Source organism: Myotis brandtii, unplaced genomic scaffold (genome assembly GCF_000412655.1).
Source record: "Myotis brandtii unplaced genomic scaffold, ASM41265v1 scaffold69, whole genome shotgun sequence".
Taxonomy (NCBI): domain Eukaryota; kingdom Metazoa; phylum Chordata; class Mammalia; order Chiroptera; family Vespertilionidae; genus Myotis; species Myotis brandtii.
The window spans coordinates 1,580,637-1,592,669 of NW_005370700.1; the positions used below are offsets into that span (position 1 = coordinate 1,580,637).

Here is a 12,033-nt window from a genome sequence, read left to right on the forward strand (position 1 = left end):
GCCTCAGCAGCGCTAAGGATGTCTGACTGCAGCTTAGGCCTGCTCCCTGCTGGCAAGTGGACATCCCCCGAGGGCTACCAGGCTGCCAGAGGGATGTCTGACTGTCAGCTTAGGCCCAATCCCCTGGGGAGTGGGCCTAAGCCAGCAGGTGGTCATCCCCCGAGGGGTCCCAGACTGCGAGAGGGCACAGGCCGGGCTGAGGGACCCCCTGAGTGCACAAATTTTTGTGTACCGGGCCTCTAGTTATATATAATAGTAATACAATCATGGGGCACAGATTGGTTAAGTGTCCTCATTTTTCTGGATCATTTTTATTCCCTGTTGTTTTTTCAGTAGTGTTCTCTAGCTCAGTAACTGGAGCCACCTTTCAAGCAAAGGTGTGAGGTGGTCTTAATTTGGACCCTGAACAGAGCCCTCCTGCTCCTCCCCTCAAAGTCTAGTTCAATTAGCTTCTGATAGAATCATTGGAGGATTATAGTGGACATCACTTCCAGTTTGATTCCTGATTTCTTTCTTTGTTGGGTCTCTTGGTTTGCTTCCTCTAGCCCAGAAATGAATGGCACTTCTAGTCATCAAAGTAGAGATTCAGACATCAGTGTACCCTGACTCCTTCCATCCCCCAACCCCACCCATATCTGGTTACTTAAACCTCAGAGTCTACCAATTACACCTTCTTAGTCTTCCTCAAATCCATCTTTCCTCTTCATTCCTTCTGCCATTACTGTAGTTCCAGTTTTGTAAATGTCCTACATTCACCACTGCAACAGCTTTTAGCTGCTGTCCCTGTTCTACCCTGTTCTCCTCTTATCAGCCACTCACCTGCTAAAAGGTCTTTAATGGCTCCTTATTTCATAACTGATAAAATCTAAACTCCTTGACAAGGCACTTAAGGCCCTAAAGTGTCTGTATCCTACTTACCATTCTAGCCTCATCTGTCCCTGTTTCCCTCACGTTTTTTTGTTTTGTTTTGTTTTGTTGGTGTGTTTTTTTTTTTGACCATCAAAATAAACAACAGATGCTATGTTTTAATACCTTCATGCTTTTGCTCAAACTTGAATGCATTTCTCAGGCTCTCCTTTGTTTAGCCATCTCTTTTCCAGGATGTACTTGTTGGTTACCAGGCCTGACTTCTGTGCCCCCTGCCACCCTGTCCTTTAGGCCAGCATAGCCCCTGTGGTCTGCTTCCCCCACTATCCTGTGAATTCTCTTAGGGCAGTGACTGTCGTCTCTGTATCTTCAGAATTAGCACAGTGTTGGCACCAAGCAGGAATTTAGTAAAGATTGGAATAGAATCAAATTAGTAAAAGTATACAATGATTTAGCAATATAATTTTCTAATTTCCAGAGAATGTGGCACTTGTATAGCAGTATTAACAGATAGGAATCTGAAGAACCGCCATGTGTGACTAGGATCCTCACTAGAACTTTGTTAGTTTCTGGGGATGAGGATGGAAGTTTGGAGCAGGTACAGAGGAGGTCACAGCACCCTAAGATGAAACCTACAGTGGCCAAGGAAAGGAATCTTTAAGGCTAGTGGGAAAAAAGTCAAGGTGCAGTTTAATTAACATCCAAATTTTTAAAATTCCTGTTCCCTGAAGATGGGCATCTCCTAGGAGTCAGGAGCAGGGAACATGGCCTTAATCAGCAGCAGGAGAGATTTAAACAGGGGCGGATGTTCTGACAGTGAAGTTTATAAACTGGGACAGGTTGCTTATGGAGATTAAGAAGTCTCCTGCCCTGATTTGGGCAGGGGATGAAGCTAGAGCAGGAGACTGACTGCGGGGGAGGAACTTCCCCGCTGACTTCAGTGTAGGTCTGTCAAAGGTGGGCATGGAACCAGAAGGCTTCAGGTCTTTCAAAAATCCTGTAAATCAATAACATTTTCAGATGCTGACTTTTACATCAGAGTATGCATTTACAGCATTGTGCTCATTTTTGCCTAGGAAAAACGTTGAATTTACAGGCATACAGTGAAAAGACTTAGCAGTCTCACTCTAAAGTGCAGTCAATTGATGATGATGCTTGGTTCTAGCTATTTCTACTTTTACTTGCTGCAAAATATCAGTAAAAAAGGAAAAATTTAAATGATGCGCTGATTGATCTCAGGTAACACTTGTGGCAAGATAGGATTGTTAGCTCTGCTATGTGGAAAAATTGTGTACCTCTCTTGCTTTCTTGCTGGCACCTCCCCCCACCTCCTGGTATTTAAATGCCATATAGCAGTGCCACAAAGACGTTCAAATGTTACTAGTGGAAATGCATTTGCAGTTAAAATTCCTCTGGATTTCTTTTCTATGTCAGTAAAGGAATTGGGTTTCTTTGGAACAGAAAATTTATCTTTTGCAAAATTTAATTTATTATTTCTTTCTCTTATAATCCCTTTCATCTTTCTTATACACTAAAGTTGCATTAAAAGAAACCCATATACCAGTAAACTCTGCAACTTTTTGTTCTTGTACTGTAAAGTTATGAAGAGTTTAACAGGAATCAGTCTACATACTTTAATCTATATTAAGGAAAAAGATTTTGCAAATGTTTGTCTTCAAAGCACTAAAAGTAAATGAAGGTTAAAGAAGGAGGCTAAAAAGAAAACCTTATTAATGGGAAATACATTCTGATAAATCAAACTGATTCTGATCTTAACAGTCAATTTAAATAATGGAATTGGTTAATAGCACTAAATTAGAATTAAAGAAAGGGATAAAATCTATTTCCACAAGTTGTTTCAAAACAAGACATTCACTGGCTGATGCCATATTATATCAATCTGATTATACTGCACATAATAAAGCATGCCCCACCATAAAGTCCTGCTGGGAGATGTGTTTAATCAGATGCCTTTGATGTTATTTGAGCGAAAACTACTTTGGATTCAAAAGAATCAAAGAGAAAAATCTTTAGCTCCTGCAATCAATCTTAATCCACTGTGGATGCTAGTGCTCTTCACACACACCATCCTAATCTACTCCCAAATACAAGCACAAGCTGACTGTTGGGATTTCAGATTTGTCTTTTCAAAAGCCATGAACAGAAATTTGTTTTGTTTAATAACCATGTTCCACACTGACTGTTCATTTCTAAGCTTATCAGAAATCAAGGCAAGATAAAGATTTTCTGTTGGCAGGAATTTTAATGGACACTGGTGACTACAATTAACAGCCACCCAATAATAATTTAAAATTACTATCTTAGCTAGCTTTGTTTGGCTCCCACAGGAACTAAGTCGGCAAAACCATTTCCCAAGACAATCTTTTCTATGTCACTGACCAATTTTAAACTAAATTTTGTGAATATATGTCATAGAAATAACAGATGGCATGAAAAGTTTTATAACTTACTTTTCTCCTTCTTCCAGGGAGTGCACTATGTTTGCATCTTCCTGCGCTCATCACTTTAGTTGTGGAGTTCACTTCATGCTGCCCGCTCCCACTATATGTCAGAACAACCTAAGTGGCCCTGCCTTTGCCAGTTTGAAACTGGTCTTTGAATGAGAGTCGGCTCTAAAGGAGGCCGTTGGATGTGGGGAATTTAACTTTGAGGGGGAGAAGTCTGCACTCATCTAAGTCTTTTCTTCACTCTGCCCATGCCATAGGGTCAGAATGGGGGGGTGGGGTGAGGAAGGGGGATAAGACCCAGCCAGCCACCAAATTGCTGACAACCCAAAGCTTCTTGGGAAGGGAGTGAGAACAAAAGGCATCACTTATGTTAGGTGATTAGTGGCAAATGATGTATGGGGGTGGGAGGGAGCCTGGTGTATACAAGGAAGGGGGGCTGGCAGTTGCCCTTGTCTAGAGGGGGAAAGGACAAAGAATGCTGTCCCTGAACATTTGAGGCCCTTGGGGGATTTCTTAACAGAATCAAACAGCAAGGGACTATTAGCATCATTGTATAGTAAGAGCTAAACTTCTTTGGACATGTTGTCCTTACAGACAGCTGAAAATATCTAGTGGCAAATACATACCATCTACTTACGTATTTCAGAAACAAAATAAACATGGGAAGGCTAACAAATTGCATGTCTTTTTCACTTACCATTGCTTAGTGTTTCCAGTAAGTATGCTGTATCTCAGCTGAGCTGCCCTTTCACGTTATTGTTAATTAAATAATACTCCCTAATAAATCTGTCATTAATGCAGCCAGGAATGGGTTTGTTGAGTTTGCCTGAGGCTGTTAATGCTCCTACAAATGGGCTCTTAATTGCCATAAGAGGTAATTTCACTGGGGATTGTAGTTCAATTTTTCCAACAATTTTATAGTATATTTTATGTTTTAAACTTTCGTTTGTTTCTATGTCTGGAGTTTGATAAGGCTAGAGAGATCATTCTCTGATGATTCGTCTATTGAATTAGCCATTCTCTGTAATGGAAAAAATGCATGTTGTTATTGAATTTGCAATCCCCCCCCCCATTTCCATTATGACTAAAGAGAAGCAACTAATAACAGAATTTAAAATTAACTTAATTTTCCCCTATTTATTTCATTACTTATCTTGTGAAATAAGTGACTTTTGCTGGGAGAAACGTTTCTGGCATGTCTTGGACATGACTCTGACATTACTTCATAGTCAACTGTTTTCTGAGTAGACAGAAGTGTTGGACAGGTAGACCAATTATCATTAGATAGAACTGAAAGAGAGGAAGATGAGGGCATTCAGCCTCAGAGAGGAACAAGTGCCATGGTCTAGAATTTAAAGTGACCTTTTCTTCAAACATTTCCTTCTGTTCATGAACAGAGAATAAGGACAAATATTAAGAAAAAGCCACCTTTTCTTTCAGTGCTATAATAGCCTTCATATGCCATTTCAAAAAGAAGTGTTATTTCAGCCTTTTCTTAAATGACCTCTTTTTCATCATAATGTAATATTTTTTCACCTTTTGACTAGTACTTTGATTTTTAATAAAGTTACATACTTATTTTAGAGGAATTACACTTTAGAATGCATCTTGGTGGTATTTCATCCTAACAGTTTCATTTGGTTGAATTAATGTGCAGCTCTACCTTAGTGAAGAGTGGGGGGCGGAGGGGGAGAGAGAGAGAGAGAGAGAGAGAGAGAGAGAGGGAGAGAGAGGAGATAGAAGAGAGAAGGAAGACTCATATAATCCTATCTTCTAGCATAACTTTCTTCACTTTCACATTTCAGTGTCATAGTAACCTTTATCTGTAATAAAAGCATAATTTAGCTGAATGCTACTAAAACATATATTCACATTATGTCAGTGATTTACTGTTCTGTGGTCAAAATAGTTTACTTTCTTCTTCTTTACCAAGTTCAGGTTTTGTTACTGCTGTCAGTTGATAATCTTTCATTCTCCTCTTTTCCTCCTCCCGCCCCAGGTTCTTGTCTCTCTCTTTTTTCCATTAAGATGTGAATGGGCAGGCATCTCAGCCAATATGTCTGTACATGGCTGAATACACTTGGAGAAAAGCGGGTCTCCTTTTGTCTAGACCCTGGATGGCTGCATGTCATTCTGCACCAGTGGGCAGGACCTCCCTCACAGTAGGAACTTTGCAATAATTGCCAGAACAAATTGAGCTCAGGCTTATCGGTTCCTTTCTTTTTTCAGTTGGAAAATGGAGGGAATGGGAGAACAAGGCCATTTTTGACCAATGACAATATGGCATAGAAATAGATTGGATACAGCCAGTGCCCACTCAGGTTTCAGACAAGTCATGGGGTATATTGTGTACAGGCATGATAAGATGTGATCCCACAATCACCAGGCTAACCAAACCTTGTTCTCCCCATACCTCCTGGGCATTCCAGTGTAATGATCGATGAGCATACACAACAGTCAGCAGAGGTGAGCACAGATGGATGAGACTGGTTGGTGCTTGTTTGTGTGTATGTGTGGTGAAGACCAGCAGAGGCAACACTGAAATTGTTTTCACCAGGGAGCAACGAGAAAAATGGTCTTTGACAAGAAAGCTGAATACTGGGGAAAGAAACTCATTTAAAAATTAATTACATGTTTTAATTACATAATTTTTTTGTATCAGAATCTCTCTGAATCATTGATATACTTTATATAGGATATCTGCAGTGTATCTAGATCTCTTTCTGTGTTTGGTGTATGTGTGTGTGTGTGTGTGTGTGTGTGTGTGTGACTACATGTTTTTATTCATTAATTCCACATATATGTAGATAGCTGAAAACTATAATATACATATGTAAATGTAAAAGCAGAGGTAATTTTCATATATATACACACACACACACACACAGGTTGATTTTAAATCTACAAAATACCACAGGTTACTTCCAGAGATCCTTCCACCTTAATGAGGGCTGTGTTGGGCTCAACGGTTACATGTACAACCAAGGCTGTATACTGTGTTCTCACTACAGGAAAGTTGGGAGGCAGGGCCCTCAACAAACTGGGCAGCCAGCCTGGTCTATCACACCACCTGTCCCTGTGAGAGCCAAACCTATATTTTTTTTAATAATGCTATTTAAATAAACATTTGTGTGAGAGTGTGTGTGTGTGTGTGTGTGTGTGTGTGTGTGTGTGAATTTTCACTTAACAGGGGTTCAGCTTTGCTCAGTTGCTTCCAACGTGACTGGAGGTAGACAGACAAGGCTCTACAGCCAACTGAATGGCTTTGCATCTGCCCTCTGTTTTGCCTGGAAATAACCAGCCAGACCAACGGTTTTTGCTTTTGTTTGGCTTCTTTTTTTTTTTTTCATCTGAAGCAGAGGCAGACATGAAACAAACATGGCATTTCCTATTGCAAATTGGATTCTGAAATTGGCTTCATCTTTCCAGAAGCAGTTCTATTGCAGTTCCTTCCCAGTTTTGTGAAAATAATAAACAGTTTGCATACAAAGCTCGAAATCTGTAGGCAGTTATCACATTAGGTTTTTGCGATTGGGGGCGGGGATGTTTATTTGTTTTTTGCTGGTCATGAAGGGATATGTTGTAGTGGGATGAATGGAAATGGTTTTCGTTGAACAGAGAGGGATGAAGAAAATGGGGGAACAAATTAATAATAAAGAACACATTTGCCAGTGTTTTATTAGCTATTTTAAAAGAGACACAGCAAAATGTGAAGTCATGCGAAATGTGGCTTCTTGAACTTCATTGGCATCACCCACAAGCTATCTATAAAAATAAAAGTGTAATATAATATGCTAATTAGACTGGACAACCAAATGACCTTCCAGATGAAGCTGCTGCAGCAGGGACCGAGGCAGAGGCACTTAGGGCCAATCAGGCTGGCAGGCGAGCAGTTACGGGTGATCAGGCAGGCAGGCAGAGTGGTTAGGGGCAATCAGGCAGGCAGGCGAGCAGTTAAGGGGGATCAGGAAGGCAGGCAAGGGGTTAGGGGGGATCAGGCAGACTGGTTAGGGGCAATGAGGCAGGCAGGCAGAGTGGTTAGGGTTGTTGAGGCAGGCAGGCAGAGTGGTTAGGGGCGATCAGGCAGGCAGCCAGAGTGAATAGGGACGATCAGGCAGGCAGGTGAGTGGTTAGGGGCAATGAGGCAGGCAGGCAGAGTGGTTAGGGGCAATCAGGCAGGCAGGCGAGCAGTTAAGGGGGATCAGGAAGGCAGGCAAGTGGTTAGGAGCCAGCGGTCCCAGATTGCGAGAGGGATGTCTGACTGCCGGTTTAGGCCTGATCGGCGGGATTGGGCCTAAACTGGCAGTCATACATTCCCTGAGGGGTCCTGGATTCCAAGAGGGTGCAAGCCAAGCTGAGGGGAGCCCCCCTGTGCACAAATTTTGTGCACTGGGCCTCTAATAGTTTACAATAAATGGCCACTGGGGCCCCCATAGGTCACAGCCATGGCCAACTCACTGCAACTGAAGTGATGCTTACTCTAAGGTAAGTCCAGCCTTCCCTGGACACATTGTATAAGATATGGGTTATAGTGCATTAAGCCAGTGGCACTGTAGTGATTGGAAGACTTTTAATGTAGCAACCAGAGAGAAAAAAATGTACTAGAGGAATATAGTCTAGCACAGTGGTTCTCAACCTTCCTAATGCCACGACTCTTTAATACAGTTCCTCATGTTGTGGTGACCCCCAACCATAAAATTATTTTCGTTGCTACTTCATAACTGTAATTTTGCTACTGTTATGAATCGTAATGTAAATATCTGATATGCAGGATGTATTTTCATTGTTACAAATTGAACATAATTAAAGCATAGTGATTAATCACAAAAACAATATGTAATTATATATGTGTTTTCCCATGGTCTTAGGTGACCCCTGTGAAAGGGTCATTCGACCCCCAAAGGGGTCGCGACCCACAGGTTGAGAACCGCTGGTCTACAAGATACAGACAAAATTTGCTTGTCCTTAAAATGAGAGGTAAGGAAAAGAACATTCTCAGAAGAGAGTTATCGGTGTTCTTGAGTACTGTGCCCCCCTGCTTCCAAAACACACACACACACACACACACACACACACACACACACACACAACTGCACATAGAAATGAAAAGAGATTTCCCTCATTCATAACATCCTTAGCCTATCTGCATCTCTTGAATCCTTAGAAGATGTAAGGAAAAAGAACTCTTTTAGGGTGAAATAAGGACTTGTGAATCCTGGCTACCAAGACTGTCATTTTTCTTCTGTACACATGCAGTGAAAAGGCGAGTTGTACAATTTTAACTCAGTTTCTCTTTGAACTTGTGACAGAGTTGACTCAATAGTGAGAGCTATCATGAAGAAGGGCTGTGCACCACCCACAGAATCAAGCTCTCCAGTGGAGGCAACCTTATGTGCCATGCAGCTGGATTGCCTGGGTCCTAATCTCTGCTCCACCATCTACAGGCTGTGTGAACTTGGGAAAGTATTTAAGCTCATTATGCTTTCCTTTTCACATCTGGAGAAGGAGCTGGTAGCAGCTAGTTCATAAATCTATTGCCTACGTCAGTATATGTGAAGCCCTAATAACTGGGCCTTGGTGCATGGCCAGTATCCTGTAAATACTAGCTATTGGTGCTAGAGAAAGAAACACGTGGTCTGAGGGATAAAGTAGAATCAGGTTTAGATTCTGCTTCTAGGTTTTTTGTTTTTGGCAAATTATTTAAATTTTTTTTTAAACCCTCACCTGAGGACACGTTTTTATTGATTTTAGAGAGAGAGAAATAGTGATGTGAGAAAGGAACAATGATTAGTTGACCCCCATACATGCCCTGACCGGTATGTGCCCAGAGCAGAAATCTAACCCACAATCTTTTGGTGTATGGGATGATGCTCCTCCCCCAGGCCAAACTTGGCCAGGGCAGATTATTTAATCTTTTTGAGGTTCAGAGAGTTTTTCCAATTCTCAGAGTTGCAGAGTTACTCTAAGGATTAACTCATCTCATGTATGCAACATGCAAAGCATAGTGTGTGGAACATAATAGATGCTAAAAAAATGTTTAACTCTTTACAAAAGTAGAGAGACAACTGTCCTATGGTGCAAACTATAATGTTCACCTTTTCTCATTATTGTTTGGATCTTTTCCTTCATTTTTGTGGGGGTAATAGTTCTTTTCAACCTGGGATTTCACATACGTTATTGGTCAGCTGTGGTCATTTCCCTAAAGCTATTGAAGTTACAAGCCCATATTTGCTGGATAGTAGGAAATAGAAACTTATTAGTAACGGGAAGTAAAATTCTACCTGGACACTATTTTTGACATACTTTAGGGGAAAAACAGACTGAAACTTGCTTGCTAATTTTGAGTATGTGGGAACTGTCAGATTCTCAAGAGGAGGGGAAGGAAAATCATGCCACATAGGTCTGTCTCTCTAAATATAGAAGGAATATGAAATGTTTTTCCTAATAAAATAATTTGCACATAATTCTGATGATAGAATCTAACTGAGGACTTCTTAGCAGTATGTCTCCCTGATGGCAGACTCACCATTATGTATGATCCTCCTACTAGAAACTGTCCCACATACCTTTTGGGGTGCCTGTGCAGCTTATTCTGCCCATATAAGAACTGCTGCCTCCCCCCAAAGAATGGGCCCCTCCAGGCTTGTTTGTAACAAAGGACTCTGCTCCTCCCCAAGGCCAAACTATTTGGAACAGGGGTGGACATTTGAGTTAAGCTGTGTGGGCCAAGCAGGTTTTGTCTCCTGGGAATGTGCCTCTGCCTCCTGCAGAGGCAGCCCAGAGAAAGTCTGACAAAAGAGAGAGACACAGGAGGGCAGGGGAAGAGAGAAGGCTAGTCTTCCCAGTTCCATCCTTTGGGAAGCTGAGCTGAACCTTCACTCTGGGACTCTGTGTGCTGCGTCTGTAACTGTGCACCCATCTCCCCTTTGTCCTTAAAACAAGCCCGAGGGAAGTTTCGTTCCCTCAGACCAAAACTTTACTGGCAGGAGTTCTATCTCATGGAAAACTGGTCTCAAGCTGTAGATCCAGAGAAAAAGTTTTAAGTTTTTTATTGAGTTATCTTCTCTCCTGACCTCTGCATTGTTTCAAACACCTTTATTAAGCAGGTGAACTGCAGAAGGTGGAGTCATAACAAGAACAGCCCTAGAAAAAATGGCAGTGACATCATGAGCTATAATTATGCATGACTAGAACATCATGCCATGGAAAGATTTATGAACATTGATTCTTAAGAAGATGCACTGTGATACAGCATTTAAGTGAAGTAGTAGCTTTCTGTTGTAAATGTTAGAAAATAAGTTTGAACACTTATAAGTTTGAAATAACCAAAGTAGGATTCTTTCTTTTTTTGTAAAAAAATTTTGAGAATCACTCTCAAAATTATTATCTAATAGAGGCCCGGTGCCCGAAATTTGTGCACTCGGGTGTGGGGGGGTGGTCCCTGCGCCCTCTCTCAGTCTGGGAGTCCTCAGGGGATGTCCGACTGACAGTTTAGGCCCGCTTCCCCTGTGGGAGTGCACTGACCACCATGAGGGCAGCTCCTGCGTTGAGCGTCTGCCCCCTGGTGGTCAGTGTGCATCATAGCAACTGGTAGTTCCACTGTTCGGACAATTTGCATATTAGCCTTTTATTATATAGGATTGTAAATCTTATATTTGTATTTGTTTTAAAAAAATAATGGGTTGTTTCAAAGAGTGAAAAAAACTTGTTTGCTCCTAAGGGCTATGCCTTCATTCAGCTCGATATTGTTTAGTTATGAGTATACTTGCTTCCCAGGGCAGATCCCCATATCTGGGTAGGTTAGGGTTAGGGTTAGTGTTAGGGGTTAGGTAGAAAGAATAAGGATAGTTTTTATTGACTGCACTCACAAATATTCTCTCCCTTCTATTTTTTGGATGTTTTGATACACTATTCTGTTCAACCTTCCTGTTTCATTTCAATGTTAATATTTAAAATGAGCTATTAAAACTCACCCAGTTTGATAACAAAATTCTAGACCATTACTCTTTTCTGAAAATTAAGAATATTTTTATTTCCAAAATATGAAATTTTAAAAGTATTTTGAAGAACAATTATCAATTCATTCTTGCAAACCTGGTAACTCTAACCAACTCCTGGATTCTTATTGCCATTTCAGCTTTATTTTCTTAATTGTGATGGAAAATATGTATGTTACTAGCAAAAGGTTCTTACAGTTAGAATATGGGAATGGTGTCATACTTTATAAAAAATGGGAGTTGTAATAATAAGATGCAAAGTTATGGTTGAGAGAGGCCAACTCTAATCTATTAGAGTTAATAGATTTTGTGTTGTTATTTGCTTTTTATACCTTGCCTTTTAGTAGTTGTAGGATTACACATGCATGGCTGTGCCTGTTTTTGCTTTCAATTAAAAAAATATCAAGAGAGGCTGGCCGTGGCTCAGTGGTTGAGCATGGACTCATGAATCAAGAGGTCAGAGTTTGGTTCCCAGTTAGGGCGCATGCCTGAGTTGCAAGCTCGAGCCCCAGTGTGGGGCATGCAGGAGGCAGCCAATCAATGATTATGTCTCATCATTGATGTTTCTATCCCTTTCTCCCTTCCTCTCTCTGAAATCAACAAAAACATATATATTTTTTAAAAATCTACTTAAAAAATATATCAAGGGATGTTCTTGGGCAACCAGGCCAAGTAGTTTATTTCTAGTGAGGTCTTTAATG

General features: G+C 41.0%; 1 protein-coding gene across 3 annotated transcripts in view; it reads right to left on the reverse strand.

The window, feature by feature from the left end:
- Positions 1 to 12,033, reverse strand: part of CDH20 (cadherin 20, type 2) — a 201,178-nt gene that overhangs the window by 67,823 nt on the left and 121,322 nt on the right. The window contains exon 1 of one of the 3 annotated variants that reach the window (XM_014529654.1): positions 3,339 to 3,398. The exons of the other annotated variants lie outside the window; for them this stretch is intronic. The gene's annotated coding sequence lies outside the window, so the exon portion shown is untranslated. Of the gene's footprint in view, positions 1 to 3,338; positions 3,399 to 12,033 lie in introns of those variants that run through there. 3 annotated transcript variants of the gene reach the window in all.